Genomic DNA, 16,341 nt, shown 5'->3' on the forward strand with positions numbered 1-16,341 from the left:
ACACACAGGTGTGCGCACAGGCAGGCACAGCACACACACTAACATATGCACCTGCACAACATAAGTATATGCACACACTAGCATGTGAACACACATGCACACACATGCATAGCACACATATGCCCATGCACACACTAACACGTTCATGTGCAAATGCACACGTGTACCTACACATACCCAAGCACATGCACAGCAAATGTATGCACACAGGCACATGTACACACACAGGGAATAAAGTGAATATCGTAAAGCGTTAATTCCTGAACACAAATGAAGCTCATGTGTATTCTTCACTTTTTCTTAACTTTGACTTTTTTCAAAATAAAAAGTTTAAGAAAAAAGTTAATGGTAAGTGACTTTTGATTCATAGGACTTTCTGAAGTTATTCCACAAATATTGTAAGACGTGAGAGATTAATGTAGATATTACATGTGTCCATCAGTGGATGAATGGAGAAGGAAAACATGGTCCATCCATACAATGGAATGTTATTTAGCCTAAAATGGAAGGAAATTCTGACACAGGCTATAGCATGGATGAAACTTCAGGGCATTATGCTCAGTGACATAAAGCAGACACAAAAGAACAAATAATGTTTGATCCATTCATATAAGGTCCCTAGAGCAGTCAGATCTATAGAGGCAGAAAGTAGGATGGTGGGTCCCAGGGGCTTCAGGAGGGGGAATAGGGAGTTAATGTTTAATGGGGACAGTTTCAGTTTTGCAAGATGAAAAAGTTCTGGAGATGGATGGTGGTCGTGGTTGCACAACGGTGTGAATTACTTCCTGATCCCGAAATGTGCACTTAAAAATGGTTAAGAAGGGGACTTCCCTGGTGGTGCAGTGGTTGAGAATCCACCTGCCAATGCAGGGGACACAGGTTCGAGCCCTGGTCTGGGAAGATCCCACATGCTGTGGAGCAACTAAGCCCATGTGCCACAACTACTGAGCCTGCGAGCCGCAACTATTGAGCCCACGTGCCACAACTACTGAAGCCCACTGCCTAGAGCCTGTGCTCCACAAGAGAAGCCACGGCAACGAGAAGCCCGCGCACCGCAAGAAGAGTAGCCCACACTCACCACAACTAGAGAAAGCCCACGCGCAGTAATGAAGACACAACGCAGCTAAAAATAAAATAATTTTTAAAAAAATGATTAAGATGGTAACTTTTATGTTATATGTATTTGACCACAATTTTTTTAACTTTTAAAAGAACCACAGGAAATAGTCCATGAATGCAATAAGGTGCACAACTTCACTAATAACCCAGGAAATAAAACCATAAGAAAAAACTATGCATACACCTACCAGACTGGCAGATATTAAAGACACAGTGTCAAATATCAGCAGGATGTGGAGCAATGGAAAGCCTGGTACCCGGCGGGGGTGCAACCACTTCTGAAACAATCTGGCCTCAGCGAAGTCTGTGCACACATGGACCCACCGTGCTGCTCCCAGTTAAACACAGACCCACGAGCACTGGACCAGGACACACAATGACTCTGAAGCTGCAGGAGCCAAACCCGAAACCTGAAGGCCATCACAAGCAGATGAAGAAATGAACTATGCATGCTCACTCGAAGGAATATTGCACAGCAATTGAGTAGGTTTTTATTCAAAGTAGGTAAAACTATAAAAATTATTTTTAAAAAGCTATATCCACGAGATGAAAGAATCTCATGGACACAGTGCTAAGCCACCAAGGGCAACAAAGCAGCCCGTGCAGTACACCCACGTACAGAGTTCAGAACTAGGCAAGCTGGACTGTTATTTACAGATGCGTGCCTGGGGGTAAACCATGAGGACAAGATTACTGTCACAAAATCAGGAGAACAGCTATCTCACGGTAGGGAGGAGGCCGTCACAAGGGAAGGGCACCCCTGGGTGCCCACTCATCATGTTCTGTTTCTTGAGCTTTATGATTATTCTTTATGTGTATATAACATAATTCTTAATATGTAATTAAAGCTTATCATTTTTGTTTATTAAAAGAGGAGTCTCCGCAACAAAGTAGAAGGATGCCTACTTCTCCCAGGGAAGCAAAGGAGTACAGTTTCTACCAGTGAAATCTTGACACCGTGGCTGCTTCAACCATCAGGCCTGACAACAACGCCCATGAGTGGGGCACCGGGGCCATGACACTCAGAAGGAGGCCCTGGGACCTCAGTCCTGGGTCACTGCCTCTGAGCAGCCCACCCCACCTGGTCAAACTTCTCGGTCATTCTGGGCATGATGCTCTTGCCTTGGTTGCTCTGGCACAGCTCGGCCATCACCATCGCTGGGAGAGAAAGAGGAAACGGGCAGAAGAAAGAAGTAGGGTTCAAGCTGACCCACCGTCTTCTACGGAGACTATGCCACCGTCCCTAAGAGGGGACAGCAAGGCCACAGAATCCAGCCTCATGGCCTGAGGCCTAACCACACTAGGGCCCCAGGTGTCTGGTGTCATGGGGAGAATTTCATGAGGTGCCCTCAGACCTCCTGGTTGGACACATGGGGCTTTCAGACACACAGGTCCTGCCCGACCCTGCACCTCTGGGGTCAGATTCTGGAGGTGGGCCTGGAAGCCTCCAGTTTTTCACTTTTGATAACAACTTTTGAGACTGAATTCACGTACCATACAATTCACCCATTTTAAGCATAAAGCTCAGTGGTGTTTTGCATATTCACAGAGTTGTGCAATCATCAGCATGATCCATTTTAGAATATTCCCATCATCTCCTCAAAACCCCTGCCCTTTAGAGGTCACCCCTCACTTCCCACAGCCCCAGCACCACTAACCACTTTCTGTCTCTACGGATTTGCCTGTTCTGGACATCTCACGTAAGTGGAATTAACTAATTTTCCTTTTGGGTCTGGCTTCTTTCTCTGAGCATTATGTTTTCAAGGTTCATCCATGTTGCAGCCTGTATCACTGCTTCACTCCTTTTCATGGCTGAGTAGTATTCCCCCCTCTACTTTTAACTCTATAATTTATTGTGACTCCCTGCCCACACTGCATAGGGCTGATGAGAAATTCACCTTCCATCATTCTTGGGGTGTAACCTGCACTTTTAACCAACACCCAGGGGTCCTGTGCAGGGGCTGAGAGCCCAGCCCCACACGGTGCACAGTCACCCTGTATGACCAAGCCCAGAGGAAGGGTGAGATGGGCCTGAATGTTTAGAGGACCAGAAGTCTCATGTGAAACCAACTTGCTGGTCAGTGTCCTGTGAAAGCTGTCCCCAGGGCACCATGCAGGGAACACAGAACAGTCAGGGTCCACAGCACTGCCTTCAGTTCAGGCCCACCCACGGCAACTGTCTACTTGGAAAGTGCTGAGGCTCCAGGGGAGGATCCTTCCTGCCTCTTCCAGCTTCTGGCGGCTCCAAGCATCCCTGGACATGTGGCTGCATCCCTCCCATCTCTGCCTTTGTCTTCACGTGGCTTCTCCTCTGTGTCTGTGTCTCCCCTCATCTTAAAAGGACTAGGGCCACACAGGATTAGGGCCACCCCAATGCCCTTGTCTTAACTACTTACAGGACCAGTCCCTATTTCCAAATGAGGTCATGTCCTGAGGCCCTGGGGTCAGGATGTGGATGTCTTTTTCCATGGTGGGGGATGGAACACACAATCCCCCTTCACTCTGAGGTAACAGACCCCATAGGACAGGTGTCCTTATAAGAAGAGGAGATCAGGACACAGAGACACCAGGCACATGCCTAGGACCATTCTAGATGACCAAAACTCTCCTCAACCATATCTCACCCAGACCCTGTCCTTGGCCTCCACCTCGGCCCCATCCTTGTGGGGCCTGCACAGCCCGGTCTCAGCAAGAATCCTGCCGAGTCAGTGCAGAAATGAGGGCACCAGAACACCCCAGAATGTGCCTCTTTGGCATGTGGATTAGTGTGAGCTAAATGCCACCAAGAACCAGCAGATGCAGGCAAAGCTCTAGAACAGGGCACAAACATTCCTCCTGCAAGGGAAATTCACATTTATAAAGGAAATGCCCACTTGTAGGGACCTCTCCTTCTCTCATACCTGGAAGAGGAGGCCGCTCAACAACTCTCATCAATAAAAAAGTCACCAACTTGAATCTGCATCACAAACTCCACTAAACACCCTTGTTCACCGTGCTTTCCTGACCGCCTTCCCATAACTTAATCCCCCCAAACCGCTTTCCTTTGTCCAGCCCATGATGGTATTTACGTCCCCAGTTCTCACTGTCTCCTGAAGTAGCATTTCTTTATTCCCACATATACATACATCATTCAGACTTTTTCTTTTCTCTTGTTAGTCTTTCTTTTCTCAGTTTAATTTCTGGGTTCCAAGCACGGAACCTGGAAGGGGAGAGGGCACTGGAGCTGGCTGCTGTCAATTGTGAAAGCCATATTGGAATCTTCAGGAATGGCGTGAGCCATTGTTAAACACAGCTAGTGTTAGAAATTAACTTAAAACCTTACACTGAATAAACTATATTAAGAATAAAGGCAGCGGACTTCCCTGGTGGCGCAGTGGTTAAGAATCCGCCTGCCCATGCAGGGGACACGGGTTCGAGCCCTGGTCCAGGAAGATCCCACGTGCCATGGAGCAACTAGGCCCGTGTGCCACAACTACTGAGCCTGTGTTCTAGAGCCCGCGAGACACAATTACTGAAGCCCACGCGCCTAGAGCCCATGCTCCGAAACAAGAGAACTCACCGCAATGAGAAGCCCGCGCACTGCAACGAAGAGTAGCCCCTGCTCGCCGCAACTAGAGAAAGCCCATGCACAGCAACGAAGACCCAATGCAGCCAAAAATAAATAAATAAATAAATTTATTTTAAAAAAAAAAAAGAATAAAGGCAGCAAATTCTCAAAACTCACCACTATCATTGTAGACCTCACTGGTTGTGGTACTGCATTTACTACCATCTCTGCTTGCTCTAACCCCCTCCCACCCACAGCGTGTATGATGGAAATGCTCTGTGGGCTTCTTCCCGACTCCGTGTTCAGGAATGTCACATTGGAAACTTGAAACTGGCCACCGTGGAAATATCTACACCACAAATACCACAACCCAGGCTTGGTTGACTGTTTTGTTGATGGTCTAGACTTAGAAAGTGATGGGGAAAGTGTGACTCGTGCAGACCAGATGCACAGGTGCTTGTCTGCGGTGCTGCATTGTAATGACTGAGACAACATTCTTCCGCGTCCAAAACCCAGGACGTGATTCAGCAGAGGCTGCTGACATCATGGAGGAAGAAGTGAGGTTTTACACACATGGAGTCCATAGTCTTACTACTTAATTACAAAAAAATACCAAGCAATGTCAGAACTACTCTTGTGTGTCAACTAGGGGACCATGGGTGGTGGGCGAACAGGAGCTGGGCAAACATCCACAAAAGCATCCCGTGAGGCCCTGGGCTTTCTGGAATTTACACCAGAGTCTTGTCCGTTAGTATGTTTTGTTAATTATGTACCACACATCCTGTATATCAGTTTACCTAATAAACATATGTGCCCATATATGCACCATTTTGGGGGGAGCCCATTGACAATAGAGGCTTGTGTGTTATCTGTTTTCCCATGATAGCATATTTTCATCTTTGTGATCTGTGTACCACTGTCCTTCACGTCATCTTACATCGTAAACTGTGCACGTGTGCTGGCTCTTCTTTCCCTGCAGAGTGGGGTCCTGACCATTGGCCAGCACACTCCTGCCCCTGACCCCATTACCATCCCTGGCAGAACTCAGGCCCTGAAACATTGGCTGGACTCACACCCAAAACCTAGGTGTCCAGAGGTATGGATTTTCCAGACCTTCACCTCAGTTCCACAACTTGCCGAATTGGAAAAACCCGGCCACTTTGCACACTCAGGTGTCAGCAAGAGCAGTGGGCAGAGATCCTACGAGACGGAGGAGGAGAAACACGATGTGTCCTATCAGCAGGTCCACCGATTCTGGCTGTGGTGAAGCTGGGCACCCTCATGTGAGAACCAGACAAAGATGCTGTTGCTCCAGGATGTCTGCATCCAGGCACTGTGACCACAGGAGAAAGGGTCACCCCAGTAGACCTCAGCCTCACTCACACTTGAGTGAAGGAAGGAAGGAATGAAGGAAGGAAGGAACGGGCAGTGACCCAGCAGGGCCTCCACAGGGACCCAACCCCTCCCCCAGAGAAATTCCACAGTTGCTCCCAACAGGGAGATCATCGGACACCTGCATTGTGGGCCCTCAACACACTCTCCTTGACCCCAAACACAAGTTTGTTGAGTGAATGAACAAACGTCACCCCCAGGTACAGTCACTAGAGCCCCTACCTTTTATTGCCCCTGTACCTTAGAAGCACACAGACATTTCTATCTACAGGATCCAGTGTTCCTCCAGGAAAATCCAGCTAAAATGTAAACTTGAAGGTGGAAAGATCACCCCTTCCCTGTACCTACCTCATACCTCCCCTAGGCCGGCCCACCAGCTCGGCATCCTCAGGTGCATACACCTGATCAATTTGCTGTGACTAATATTAGTGGTGGGTGTTCCAGAAGTGGTGGTGGTAATTGTTCCATTACTAGTATGTTGCTTTGCCATTTTAATCCTCAACTGAATGAAATAATTCCTGGGGCCTCATCTACCTTGAGACAGAACAGAAAACATCCATCCACAGCACAGACAAATTTGCAAAGCGGGTAGGAGAACTCGGTTTCTACAGAGCCCACCTGGGACTCACACTGGGCAGTGTAAGAGCAAATCCAAATTCAAACCTCCGGGTTTAATTCTCCGAGAATAAAGACTTCCCCCTTCCCTTTTCTTAGGACATTTACTTTAGAACACGTGGGAATTCCTTCTCTGTCTCTTTGAAGTCCATCTTTTAAAAGTGGACACGTGTCTGACACTAGCACATCTCAGAATGTTTCCGGCAGCACTGGGCATGTCTCTGAAATGTGATGGAGAAAAAAAGAAACCCGACTTCCAGCTCCTGAGAGGAGAACCTGACTCCAGCGAGGCCTGGCTCCAAACACAAACTCACCTCCACCATGAAGAAATCAGTGATTGTTTATCTGGGAACATGGATGGAGCAGGTGGTCTCCGCTCAGCTGCACAAAGGGTGAGACGCTTTGTCTCTCAGTGGGTTCGCCCCTGATGCCACCTGTGACGCATCACCCACTGTGGTTTCATGCTGGTTCCAGAATAAACGGTGTTTTCTCTCTTATGTTTGTGGAATGTCCCCTCCCTTCTATCACAGGTCAGGGTCTGAGTGTCCTCTCCTCCTGTCACAGCCCAGGATCTGAGTGTCCCCTCCCTCCTGCCACAGGTCAGGGCCTGATTGTCCCCTCCCTCCTGTCAGAGCCCAGTGTATGAGTGTCCCCTACCTCCTGTCACAGCCCATTGCCTTTTGACAATGTTAAAGGTGACCTGAAGGTCCAGAAATCCCCTCACCCTCTGTGTCCAGGAAACGACTTTCCACAAAGACCCTTCCCCACAAAGAGCCAGCTGAGACTCAGGATCCCCCATTTCCTGACCAGGCCACACAGACCCAGTCCCTCCCCCGGCTCATCAGCCAGGAATTGACCCGCTCATTCCCAGAATCTGTCAGAACAAGGGCTGGTCACCCATGCGTTCCCCTCCTCCCTGGCCTGAGCTGCAGCCACTGCCCTCTGACGGGGCAGAAGCCCTGCGCAGAGCACCTCCTGATTTGGGGCCTCTGATCCACGTGCCATCAGGACAGCTTTCATGCCAACCCCACGCCCAGGCCTTTATACTTGTGTTTACTCTTCTCCATGGAAAAACCTCCTTTGCCCCAACTATCCAGATGCTTGCAGACCTTGTCAGGAGTTATCCCTACTGTCATGGTCCCCCCTCTATAGCAACAGTCCTCCTCTATTTTTATATCCCCCCTCTACAGTAACAGTCCCCCCTTTACAGTAATAGTCCTCCTCTACTGTCATATAACACCTCCACAGTAGCAGCCTCCCCTATGGAGTAATAATCCTCCTCTTTGTCATAGTCTGCCCTCTAAAGTAAGTCCACCCTCTAGAGTAATAGTCCCCCTATATTGTCATAGTCCTCCTCTATTGCCATAGTCCCCTCTCTACACTAACATCTCCACTCGTGTCACAGTCCTCCCTCTACAGTAACAGTCCCCTCTCTGTTGTCATAGTTCCCCCTCTACAGTAACAGTGACCCTCTACTGTTAGAGTCCCTACTCTATAGCAATAGTCCCCCCTCTACAGTTATAATGCTCCTCTATTAACACAGTCCCCCCTCTGCAGTAACGGACCTCCATCCATTATAACAGTACCCCTCTACAGTAATAGTCCTCCATTGTAATAGTCTCCCTTCTTTTGTAAAAGTCCCTTTTCTACTGTAATAGTCCCCTCTGTACGGTAATCGTCCCCCCTCTACAGCGATAAACCTCCATCTACTGTAATGGTCTCACCTCTACTCTAATAGTCCCCTCTCAACAGTAATAGTCCTCCTCTACTGTAACAGTCCCTCTCTACAGAGTGGTCCCCCTCTATTGTAAGAGTCCCCTTTATGATAATAGTCCCCCTCTATGGTCATAGCCCCTCCTCTATTGTAACAGCTCCCGCATTATCATAGTGCCCCCCATTGTAACATGCCCCCCTCTACAGTAATAGTCCCCCCACTACAGTTGTAGTCCTCCTTTATTGTAAGAGTCCCCTCTCCACAGTAATATCTCCCCACATTGTCACACCCCCATTTATTGTCACATTCCCCCTCTATCATATGAGTCACATCTCTATGGTAATATTGCCCCTTGTACAGATATAGTCTTTCCTCTACAGTAATGGTCCCCCCTCTACTGTAACAGTCCCTCTCCCTATGAGTATACTCTCATGCCCTCGTAACAGTCCCCCTCTCTCCTCGCAATACTTCTTTTGAAATAAAAGTCTCCTTTCTAACCCAGATTTGATTTTATTTCTTAGGCCTCATAGAGTGACATACAGCAAAACACTTATTGCAGGGCCCAGGCATGGGCACCTGTGGATGCGTGGTGTCCCCCATCATGTAGGGCGCCTGTTGGTGTGCCTGTGTCACCATCATGGGGACACCTGTGTGTGTGTCTGCATCCCCATCACAGAGGAAACCTCTCCCCAAACACAAGTCACATGACACTAACAGTATCCTGTCCACACCTGTCCCTATGTCCCCAGGCCTCTCCCCATAACTCAGGTCACCTGAGCACCGGGTGTTCCATCCCCTCCGGTCCCACATCCCCCAGACCTCTGTTTCATCAGACTCTGGGTCACTCTGTAACAAGTCCCTCATCCTCCCATTTGCCCCCGCCTGAGAAGGTCATGGGTTTGTCCATGGGGGGAGGAAAATCGTCCCATCCCCGTGGACACCAACTGTGCACCTGCCAGGCACTCACCTCCTCCCAGGTGCACAGGTGTGGGTCACCCGTCCTCTCCATTGACTGCAGACCCCAGCTCTCTGGTTTCCAAGTACAGGTTCAGTTGTGCTCTGCACTAGTGCAAACCCAGAACTAGCCAGGTGAGCCCCATTCCCAGGTGCAGTCCCAACCTCGAGCCCTCGGACAGCAAGCCTGGGAGTAAGCCGGGTGCACCTGGGTGCCCTGATGCCTTCCCCACCGACCCCTTCCCCAGCTGGATCCACTTCACCCTTTGCCTTCTCCGTCCACATGGGGCTCAGGTGAGCACCAGGAGAGGCCTTCCCAAAACACAGCGGGGCACAAGATGAGTTAAGGTCTCAGTCCCGCTGCCCTGCCTGGATGGCCAGGTGAGACATCTGAGCCGCCCACCTGTGACAACACAGGGAGGCTCCTTCCGTCCCCCCACGCACCTGCAGGCGGTGACTGGCACAGAGTAGGCACTCAGGAAGTAATTCTCAGGTGAAGGAATGGACGGACGTGCACACAGCCGGCAAACCCACCCGACGTTCCAGTCCTCCTCCTCACCCAGACCCCTGAATGCTCACCAGGACCCCCAAATGCTCAGCGGGCTGCTCAAATGCACATCAGGCCCCCTGAACACGCACTTCGGCCCCACAACTGCTCAGCCACACCAACCCGCCCGATGGGCCCTCGGCCCACAGGAGACCTCAGCCCACAAGCCCTTCCCCGCCCCCGACCTGATCCACGGCCTCGCTTGGCAGCACAGGAGACGGCGGGCTCGTCACACACACACACCCCGCCCCGTGAGCTGCAGTCCAGGGGCTCCTGCAGGCTCAGTGGCTCCCCCTCCTCACGCTGGGAACACCGGAGCCTGCGCGTGGATGCTGCCCCCGGGGGGGGCCCTGCCCTCCAGCCCCTCCTGCTGCCCCTCCAACCCCTGGGCCCCAAGAAGGAAGGAGGAGCCAGGGTCTGAGGGGCGTGTGGACCACCCTTGACCCCCACCCCACCTGGAGACCCTGAATTCAGACAGGCAGGTGGTGCTTACCGCAACCCTGAGTCCAGCCGACTCCCCTGCTGCAGGCCCAGCGTCCTCTCTCAGGCCCCCGGAGGGAGCCTCACGCACTGCCTCACACGCTCTGGGCCGTGATTGGATGTAAAATACCCACTCCTGTGAGGGTGTGGGTGGAGCTACCTCCCAGAGCTGACCCGCCCCACCCCAGACGGGACCCCACTGTCCCCACTGTGGGGACCGCACTGCCCAGCTGGGGGTCCTCAGGTCCTCACAGCAGACAGCCTGCAGGGACCAGACCTTCACAGGGGACACGAGGACTTTCTGAGTGTGACCGTGGCATCCAGTTGTCAGAGGACAGGACTGAGGATGTCCTGGGTGTGACCACTTGGATAAAGTGTCAGGCCCCAGGCCCCGGTGGGCCAGTGCTAGGCGTGGTGCTCCAGGAGACTCCTCCCACCCAACGTCCCCACTCCTTCCTGCGGTCTGCACTCTCCCCTTCAAGGAACTGTCCCCCCAGTGATCCCCCCCATTTGCCTCCCACATTGAAGCCCCCGGTGGGGCACAGCGGTGGACAGATGGGGCTGAGGAATGGCCTGGGGTCTCCAGGCATCGACAGGCTGCCCCCAGGCTGCAGCACACCTAGCCCACGGGCCTTGAGCCCACAGGAGACGGAAGGCCCCCACTTCCTCCCTAGGGTTGCCGTGCTTCCACCCCAGCCAGGAGGCCTTGGTAGAGAACAATCCAGGACAGAGGGAGGCTGGACCCAGGAAACTCCACAGTGATGTGCCCTCTGTAGTGTGTACAGTCAACTCCCAGGGACCCCCGGATGGGAAAGACCCTGCCCACACCATCCTCCCCCCATAACTCTAGGTCCTGCCCCTGGCCTGCTATTGTGCTGCTCTGAAACAGGAGCCCTAGGCCAGCATCTGTGGTCGACACTGTAGGAATGTGTCTGAGCATGGGACAGAGAGGAAGGGCTGGGGAGGGGAGGAGGGGAAAAGGAAGAGAAGGGAAAGGCCCGGGAGGGAAGGGGGGCGACTTCACTGGTGCGTTAAAAGGCAGCGGCCACTGAATACAATGGGAGCGCCTGGAAGGGATGTGGAACAGAAGGGGCATCAAACGGAAACCCGAGGACCACTGAGTAAAGTCTGTAGTTTAGTTAGTACTGTACCAAGGTTAATTTCTGAGTTTTTGATAAATGGTTATACGCTGGGTGAGAGGTATACAAGAACTCTCTAGATTATCTTTGGTTATATGCTGGGTGAGAGAGGTATACAGGAACTCTTTAGATTATCTTTGCAATGCTTCTGTAAATCTAACAGTATCTCAAAAACTGAACTTTAACAAAAAAAAGGCAGTGGCCACAGCAGAAAGGGCGCCTTAGGGAGTCAGAAACCTCTCGCACTCTTCGTGTCATGGCTCATGTCATCCTCAGCTGGGCTCTCTGAGGCCGGGAAGTGGAGCAGGAGCCCCAGAGAAGCCTGGCTTTGGAGGCAGAGAGCTCCGGGCTGTCGGCTGTGGTGGTGCAGCGCACCATCTCTGCACGCTCACCCAGCTACCCACCTATCCTACTGTGCTTCCTCTTTTGTGCAGGGCTGGACTGAGGATGCACAAGGGGTCCAGGACGGGGAGGATGTTCCACAGAGCTCTCAGCTCTGCGTCTGTGGCTCCCACTCCCTCGCACACAGTGTGTTCTCCAAGAGTGCTCGGCAACGAAAGCAGAGAAAGGGGGTAGCCTTCACCCTTCTTACGGCACCCACTAAAACGGAATGTGGGGGAGGCCCACCTGAGCCCAGCAACCTCTGACTGTGGGTGCAGAAGTCAAGGACCCCTACAGGCTCGGCCGTCCGGACCGCCTGCGCCTCACCCCCAACCCCACCCAGGGAACAAGTGGAGCATGGACAAGGCCAGAAGACCTCAGCTGGGTCAACGATGGAAGCCAGCATAGAGATGTCACAGGAGGCTGCAGCGCCAACAAGGAGCTGAAAGAAAATGCTTTCCTTCCCCCAGCCTTGGTCCCGGAGGTCGGGTCAGGGCAGGCTGGCCAGCCCAGCACACGCACTGTCTACCTGGGACACATTCTCAGGTACGGCAACTGCCGTAGGGCCCGGGAAGGGAGCCACTGGGGTGGTGGCCCCTCTAAGGGTTGAGAGGGTCGGGTTGCCCATGGCTGCCAAGAACAGACACTCATGTACACTATGGTCTTTTGGTGATAAAGATATGTCAATGTAGGTTTATCAATTGTCACAAATGTACACTCTGGTGGGGGACATTGGTAACGGGGGAGGCTGTGCATGTGTGGGGACAGGAGGCATAGAGGAAATCTCTGTACCTTCCTCTCAATTTTGCTGTGAACCTAAAACTGCTCTAAAAAAAAAATTGTCTAGTAAAATGTAAACAAAAAATACTTCTAACATATATGTACAGGACCACATGTTATTAATATACAAGGAGCTCTAACAAATCAATAAGAAAAAGAAGAATCCGGGACTCCCCTGGTGGCACAGTGGTTAAGAATCGCCTGCCACTGCAGGGGACACGGGTTCGATCCCTGCCCCGGGAAGATCCTACATGCCGCGGAGCAACTAAGCCCGTGCGCCACAGCTACTGAGCCTGTGCTCTAGAGCCCGCGCGCCACAACTACTGAAGCCCGCGCACCTAGAGCAAGTGCTCCGCAACAAGAGAAGTCACCGCAATGAGAAGCCCGCGCACCACAGCAAAGAGGAGCCCCCGCTCGCCGCAACTAGAGAAAGCCCACGCACAGCAACGAAGACCCAACGCAGCCAAAGATAAAAAATAAATAAATTTATTTAAAAAAAAAAGAAAAAGGGCTTCCCTGGTGGCGCAGTGGTTAAGAATCCGCCTGCCAATGCAGGGGACACGGGTTCGAGCCCTGCTCCGGGAAGATCCCACATGCCGCGGAGCAATTAAGCCCGTGCGCCACACCTACTGAGCCTGCACTCTAGAGCCCGCGCGCCACAACTACTGAAGCCCACGCGCCTAGAGCCCGTGCTCCGCAACAAGAGAAGCCACCGCAATGAGAAGCCCCTGCACCACAACAAAGAGTAGCCCCTGCTCGCCGCAATTAGAGAAAAGCCTGTGCGCAACAACGAAGACCCAACGCAGCCAAAAATAAAATTAAATAAATAAATTTATTAAAAAAAAAGAATCCAATGCAAATGGAAAATAGACATAAACAGGCAGATCATAAACAGATTCAAGTGGTCTGTAAATATATTAGATAATAATAATAGCTATAACATTTACTTAGCCCTTATTTTGAGCTAGGAACTGTGCTAGCACTTTATATGTGTGATGCTGTTAAATCCTGAAATCCAATTAATAAGGCCATTTTCATATCCCCATTTAATAGATGAAGAAACTGAGATTCAGGGCGTTCAGCAACTTGCCCAACATCACACAGCTTGAGAGGACCAAACAGGAATTTTCATCCAGGCAGTCTGACTAAACAGAATCTTACTCATAGTAAAGGAATTGCAAATCAAAATAAGCATTAAGGTATCATTTTTTCACTTATCAAATTAGCCAAAATATTAAAGTTTGATAAGACTCAAATGTTGGCATGGGTGTGAGAAAATAAACATTTTCATGTATTATTAGTACAATCTTTTTGGAGACCAATTTGCCGGTATCCATGGACACTTTATACATACCACCAGTTGAAAACTTTATCCCCAGATATTCTCACAGATGTACACAAAATTATACATATACAAGGATATTTATTTTTACATTTTTTAATAGCAAAAAATATAGGCAATAACATAAAGTCCAGCAAAGTCCAGCAGAAGAGAACTGGTTTAATTTTTTTTTTAAATGCACCTGTATTCTATGCAATACAATATACCCACAAAAAAGAAGGAGGTGGAATCTATATATGGCAACATTATCTGCAAGATATATTAATTTTTAAAAATAAATGCAGAATAGTGTCTAAGTCGACCTAATTTATACAAAATATTTAGAAATCTGAGCTTGTGATTACAGAGAAAATTTCCTGGTGGACCCATGGAAAGTACAGTGGGAACCGTGGGAACTGCCCAGCGAGGAGTGAGGCAAACTTCAGTCTACACTTTACACTATTTGAAATTCTTATCACAAACCCGTACAATGTTGAAAAACAGAAAGCCAAGGTCTGTACTGTTTGAGATTCTTATCATAAATATCTATTGCTTTCATTTTAAAAAAGCAAAAAGCCAGGCCTAGAGTCACACAGACTGGAGTTTGAATTCCAGCTCCTTCATTTCCTGGTCATAAAACAGGGCAAGTTACTTGACCTCTCTGAATTTCAATTGTCATTGGGAAGTGGGCAAATTGTGAGAAGTAAAGAAGAAAACGTATGCAAAATATCATCACTGCTTCTAGCATTTGTTTAGTGTCAGAGTGTGATAGCCACTATTATCATTGCCTTCATTCACTGACAGACTATGAAATGCTGATTTTTTCAACTGGTTAACTGTGTGTACCAATAAGTTCTTGTGGCAGATTGTAGGTCTCTTGCTTTCTAGGAGAATGTGATGTCTGGAGGTGCCGCAGCCATCCTGTGACCATGAGGCTAGCCCTTGCTAACACCCTGAAGATGGCAGAGCAGAATTATGGAAAGAATCTGAATCCTTGATGTCTTCACTGAGCCACTGAGCCTACTCTAGAACAGTGACCGCCTAAATTATTAACTGAAATTAAGAATTAAGTGGTGAATTAAACATTCTCATTGTTTAGATAACTTTTGATTCATAATTCAGTTACTTGCAATCAAAAATGTCCTCAAGGGGGCTTCCCTGGTGGTGCAGTGGTTAAGAATCGGACCACAATGGAGGGGCCACGGGTTCGAGCCCTGGTCCGGGAAGATCCCACATGCCACGGAGCAACTAATCCCGTGCGCCACAACTACTGAAGCCCGCGTGCGTAGAGCTTGTGCTCCACAACAAGAGAAGAGACCGCAATGAGAAGCCTGCGCACCGCAATGAGTAGCCCCCGCTTGCCGCAGCTAGACAAGGCCCCACCCCCACCCCGGCCCCGAGCAGCAATGAAGACCCAATGCAGCCAAAAAAAAAAAAAAATGTCCTCGAGAGACCACCTCAGGGAGGCTTTGTGGGCATGTAAAGAGAGAGGAGTGCTTGTACTGGGCCCAGCCACTCCCTCTCACCCCACTGAAGAAGAGAAGCCCACCCCTGCTCAAGTTCTACTCTCTCTTTCCATCCCAGACACAGCCCTCATCCACACTTCAGTTGAGAGGCTCTATCCAATCCTCCTGCCTGACATGCTGCAAAGAAGAAGCTCTCCCTCCAACCTCTCTCTTGGCTGCCATCACCCCTGGCACACCCAGCTGGCCCTGAGCACCAGACAGAGTAGGTGGAAATCATGCCAGGCAAGGAGAGACAGGGTGAAAGACCCTCAGAATCAGCCGCCACCGCAGTGACCTTTAGGCCCCAGTCCCTCTCTGACAGCCAGCTCTAGCTCAGAACCCCCTCCTCAAGCCCACTGCCCCCGGTACTCCCTCTGCCAGACAGGGTCAGTCCCCCGTGACGGGAGGCACACTCCCGGCTGTCCACACCTGCTCTCTCCATGGCCCAGGAAGAGGACCTTCGTGGGGTGGGACCACGGGGCACATTTCGAGGCTCTAGGTAAACTTAAAGACAAACGCAAGCCGAAGGGTTATAAAACAAGGCTCCTACGCTCAGCCCCCTCGGCGTGTATAACTCACATTTGGAGTCAATGGTGTAAGTAAAGTGAGGCTGTCTTCCCTTTCAAAGGCCGAAATCGCCCCCGCCCCCTTCCCCATCCCGGCGCCCGCACCCTTCCCCATCCCGGCGCCCGCACCCTTCCCCATCCCGGCGCCCGCACCCCTCACTCCACTCCGCTCCGCCCCGCCTCGCCCTGCCTCGCCCCGCCTGGACTCCACCCCCTCCACCTTCTCCAGCTCTTTGCTCTTCTCTGGAAGCTTCCGTTCAGCTGTCCTGGTTGGCAGTGGA

Source organism: Balaenoptera ricei, chromosome 16 (genome assembly GCF_028023285.1).
Source record: "Balaenoptera ricei isolate mBalRic1 chromosome 16, mBalRic1.hap2, whole genome shotgun sequence".
NCBI lineage: Eukaryota > Metazoa > Chordata > Mammalia > Artiodactyla > Balaenopteridae > Balaenoptera > Balaenoptera ricei.